Consider the following 5,799-nt stretch of genomic DNA (forward strand, 5'->3'; position numbering starts at 1 on the left):
TTTGAGCTCTTTTCTCATGCAATGTTTGACGAACCAAGATAGCAAGTGAGTATGCGATGACAAGTTTGTGACACATGAGATGATACCAATATAGGGAACAATGATTTATGTATGTCTGCTATTGGAAGTATGATCACTAATGTGCACAAGTCTTGTTGCCGGCAATACACAATGGCTAGTCTCGATGGGTAAGCAACGCAAAGGAGTAAGCCTATGATGGCTATCAATGTAATGGCAAGAATGACATGTCCAATACCAAGATTAGGTTACCGGTCTTGCTTCTGGTATGGTTTCAAAATGGTGGCACGAATACCAAGTCGTAGTCGAGGTGGTCGTTGTTGATGACGCGCCCGTGGCGAAGATGAGCAGCGTTGATGTCGAACCATACCTAGATAGCCGAAACACAAAAGGATACGGTACCGCAACTCAAATTCTCAAACCTCAAAGTAGCAATTGTGTCAGAGAGCGAAACGGTCCAAAAATGGTGGGTTATGCAGAAGTGGTGGAGGTATGCGGAAATATATATGGTATATGGTGAGCACCGGAACAAATTTTGGTGGAAAATTGGGTGGAGTTGTGGTAGTAGTGCGAACTTTCAGTCGAAGCCGGATGTTCCGGGAAAGACGGAGGTTCCGGGGAAAGCCGGAAGGTCCGGGGGACGGAATGTCCGGCCTGGACCGGAAGTTCCGGTGGTCGTGATTCTGCCAAGAACAGAGACTTCGGGATCGCGGATTTGGGCGGAAAAACTTGGGGGAAAAGCCCAAATCCAAAGGGGAAAAGAAGAAATTGGAGGAAAAGAAGGGTGGGAAGGCTAGATCTACGAGCCAGACACAAAATTCACAAATCAAAACCAACAAAATCTCAACACACGAATGAATCACAAAAAAATTGGGGCTATTTTTGGTGGGGATTTTCGGATTAGGACGAAAAACAACAAAATTAGGCTAGAAACACAAAGGGGAGACTCCCAAATCGTGATCAACCTTGCTCTAGATACCAAGATGATGTAGGGTAGGAACCCTATAGCCCGATCTTTCACGAAAGGAGTGGATCCCGCGAAGAACACGAGGGGGAAACGAGGGGAATCATGAGGGGAAACACGAGAGAAACACTAAAACCAACAAGAATGATCACACGTGCGCTAGATCACTAAACACAAAGGAAGATACAAGATCCAAAGTCAACAACGGACGATACAAGAGGTAACCGATTCTTCTCCATCAGGAGGCCTTGAATCCACGGGGGGATCTTCCCTTAGAAAGGGGGCTTGAATCGAAAGGGATCTTCTCCGAAGAGGCCACGGTCTCTCGCACGGAGGAGACCGATATGGATGACCATAGCTCTATCTCTCAAATGAGCTAAACCAATTCTAACCCAAGAAAGTCGTACGGGATAGAGTATATATAGTCTAGGTGACGAAAGGGTACACGGGCCTCGGCCCAAGTGGCTACTCGCTGGCAGGGCTGGAAGTTCCGGGCTAGGCCAGAAGTTCCGGGCACCGGAGCTTCCGGGGAGGGTCCGGCCTAACCAGAGAGTTGGCGCGGTGGAGATGTGCTGGCATCCGGGGGCCAGAAGGTCCGGGCAGGCCGGAGGTTCCGGGCGCCGGAAGGTCCGGGACGGGGTCCGGGCTAACCCGAGAGTTGGCACGCCTGGGCTGGTCAAAGTCATCGGCGGCCGGAAGCTCCGGGTCGGCCAGTAGTCCGGGGGCCAGAAGTTTTGGGCTCTGGCTGGAAGTTCCGGGCTCTGGCCAGAAGTTCCGGGCTGTCCAGAGTGTTGACGCCTGTCTCTTCTTCTACAGTCCTCGGCTCCGAGTCTCGAGCGTTGTACCTGATGACACATAGTATCTCGGACTTAGGCAGTAGCCATATCTCACTTGAAGAGGGGGAAAACTCAAGTAGGAGTGATGTCACCTTGGATTGAATAGCACGTGCCCTAGCCCTTGTCATTGGTCCACTTGGAGCTTGGATAGTTAAGGTGGCATCCATGGGGATGGTCGTGGGATGCTCCGCATCACCAGCACCTCCATCAGGTGCCACCTCCAGCCGTGATACAAGAAAGCAGGCACAACCACCACTATCTGCCAAGACCACACCTCCCGGCCCTACGCAGAGTTCTTCTTCTTCCATGGCATCAACAGGGCACACAAGTGATATTATTTGTCGTCGTTGTAAGGGAAGAGGACATTTTGCGAGAGAATGCAAATCTCAGCGTGTGATGATTGCTACTGAGGATGGTGGGTATGAGCCCGCTAGTGACTATGATAAGGAGACTTTGGCTCTTATTACACGTGAAGAACACGGTGGAGATGATTCTGATCATGAGACGCAATACATGGCTCCTGAAGATGCTGACAGGTATGAATGTTTAGTTGCTCAACGTGTTTTGAGTGTGCAGGTCACACAAGCTGAGCAAAATCAGAGGCATAATTTGTTCCATACAAAGGGAGTTGTGAAGGTGTAACGCCCTCGATGCGGCTATAGCTCCTACGTGTCGAGGCACGACTTAGAGACATAACCGCATTGAAAGCAATGTCACAAGTTAGGCAATCTTCACAACATCCCATGTAATATAGATAATAAAAGGGGAGATACATAGTTGGCTTACACTCGCCACGTCAATCAAAGGTACATAAATAGCATTACAACATTCAAACACTCATGGCCCGACTACGGCGCCAAAACAAAAGATAAACCCAACATGCGACACGATCCCGATCGCCCCAACTGGGCACCACTACTGATCATCATGGAAAGACACGTAGTATCAGCGTGAGTCCTCGTCGAACTCCCACTTGAGCTCATGCGCGTCATCTGGAATGGAATTATCAGGGCCTGCATCTGGCTTGGAAGTAATCTGTGAGCCACAGGGACTCAGCAATCTCGCACCCTGGCGATCAAGACTATTTAAGCTTAAAAGGTAAGGCAAAGGAAAATATGTGGAGCTGCAGCAAGCGACTAGCATATATGGTGGCTATCCTATTCGCAAAAGAGAGAGAGAAGAGGAGGCAAAGCGCGAGCGAGTAACTAGAGGGCATCCTGCGGCAAGCATTACTCCAACACCGTGTTCACTTCCCGGACTCCGCCGAGAAGAGACCATCACGGCAACTCACACAGTTGATTCATTTTAATAAAGTTAAAGTTCAAGTTATCTACAACCGGACATTAACAAATTCCCATCTGCCCATAACCGCGGGCACGGCTTTCGAAAGTTCAAATCCCTGCAGGGGAGTCCCAACTTAGCCCATGACAAGCTCTCACGGTCAACAAAGGAATAGACCTCCTCCCGAGACGTTCCGATCAGACTCGGTATCCCGGTTCTTCAAGACACTTCGACAAGTTAAAACAAATCCAGCAACACCGCCCTAATGTGCCGACAAATCCCGATAGGAGCTGCACATATCTGGTTCTCAGGGCACACTCAGATTGTCTAAACTTCCGGTAGGCCAGCCCAAAGTTGCCCCTGGTAGCCACTGGCGCTTGACGAGGTGGACCAACACTCAAAGGAGCACTGGCCCGGGGGGGTTTACATAAAATGACCCTCGGGCTCCGGAAACCCAAGGGAAAAAGAGGCTAGGTGGCAAATGGTAAAACGAAGGTTGGGAATTGCTGGAAAAGCTTTAATCAAGGTGAACTATCAAGGGGTTCCCATTATAACCCAACCGCGTAAGGAACGCAAAATCCGGGAACATAACACCGATATGACGGAAACTAGGGCGGCAAGAGTGGAACAAAACACTAGGCGAGAGGCCGAGCCTTCCACCCTTTACCAAGTATATAGATGCATTAAGATAACATGGCAATATAATGATATCCCAACAAGTAAATAATGTTCCAACAAGGAACGGTCTCCAATCTTCACCTGCAACTAGCAACACTATAAGAGGGGCTGAGCAAAGCGGTAACATACCCAATCAACGGTTCGCTAGGACATGGTGGGTTAGAGGTTTGACATGGAAATTTGGGAGGCATGATAAGCAAGTGGTAGGCATCGTAGCATAGGCATAGCAAAAGAGCGAGCATCTAGCAAAGCAAAGATAGTAGTGATTTCAAGGGTATGATCATCTTGCCTGCAAAGTTGTCAGACTTGACTGGATCCTCGAAAGCAAAACTTAACCGGCTCCTCATTAGCGAACCCGTCTCCCGGCTCTACCCAAATAAGACAAACAAGCAACAAGGACACAATCAACCACATGCAAAGCTCAAACAAGATGATGCAATCATGGTATGCTATGCGGGATGCGATATGTGATGCATATGCAAGATTTGACAAGGAATTAATGAACCTGGCCTCAACTTTGAAATCCAAGTGTGCCACTGGAAAGGTGAGATGAAATCGCTTGGAAACGATATAAAGATCACCGGAATCGGAGTTACGGTTTGGAAATGGCAACCAATTCAAATATGACCACGTTCTGCGATTTACAGCAAGTAGCCATCTAAATGCAACAAGATGAACATGCTACAGCACTCCAACATGGCAACAAAATACATGGCAGGTATCCACTCATGATGCTTCACAAATGACTAGCACTGAGCTACAGCCAATTCATCCATTAACAGGTTCAAACAAGCATGGCAAAAATGCATTTGGCAAACAGATCTCAGACTTGGTGAAATTAACACTTGTCTGGAATTTCAGATCAGATAGCACTCTTTGGAGCATGAAAACTCTATGCTACAAGACCTGAACATGGCAGGGTAAAGCATGGCATGGAGCTACTCAAAGAGCTTAACAAAAGTCCTTTAGTGACCTTGAGCCAAAAGGGATCAGAAAATACATTTGCAAGCATGCGAACATGGCAAAAACATAATCAGATCACAAACTTAGAGAAAAACTGGAGCATGCAAAACAGATATCAAGTAGGCAAGTTTGCGAGCTCGATGCACTCACTACAGAGAAAGGCATGACAATCTAGGAATACACCCATCAAGAATACACAAAATACAAGCTAGACATGGCAAGAAAAATAACATAGCATGCACGGATCAACTACAACATCCTCGGCAAAATCGCTAACAAGTAGACAATCTGCCCAGATTCATGAAATAGGAAAAGTAGAGCTCGATTAACTCAAGCTAGGGTGCTCCACAATTGCAAATAAAGACATGGATGGATAGAGCACTAAAAGATTAACAAAACATACTTACTGATCCTCCTCAAAAGAGGCACGGATCACTAGGAAACAACATGAACATATGGCATAATGAGATAAACAGATCAAGGACTTTGTGGAAATGCTAAGTCCCTGAAATCAGCATTAACGAATGCACCACTTTGCAACCTTGTGCTAGTCACCACACACATCACAAAAATACACGGGTTGCACCTCTGGATAGACGGCAAAACATATAAAAAACACATTCTTCTAACAGCATTCCGGGCATCAAGATGAACTCAAATAATAATGGCAAAAATGGCAAAAATGACAAATATCTAATTGGAGCAGCAGATCTGACAATTATCTCAAATAGCATTCTTCTAACAGCATTCCGGGCATCAAGATGAACTCAAATAAAAATGATGAAATGAGATGAAATTATGTGCTCTCTGGGACGAACATTTTGATATGCTATATGCCAAAAACGGAGCTTCGGATGCGGAGTTACGACACGATGAACAGAGGCAAAATATCTTGGGTTTCGGGCAAAAAAGTCAACCGAGCAATTTGGATCTGATCTAGATCTAGTTCGGCGCGCTTCCCGAGGTTCGTCCTTGCCGGAGATGGAGCTTGAGCTCGTCGGAGAGAGGCCGGCGGGGAAGGAGGAAGCGTGGGACGGCGCCCGCCGGAGCTTGCCGAGG

This window comes from Triticum dicoccoides, chromosome 1A (genome assembly GCF_002162155.2).
Source record: "Triticum dicoccoides isolate Atlit2015 ecotype Zavitan chromosome 1A, WEW_v2.0, whole genome shotgun sequence".
NCBI classification, from domain to species: domain Eukaryota; kingdom Viridiplantae; phylum Streptophyta; class Magnoliopsida; order Poales; family Poaceae; genus Triticum; species Triticum dicoccoides.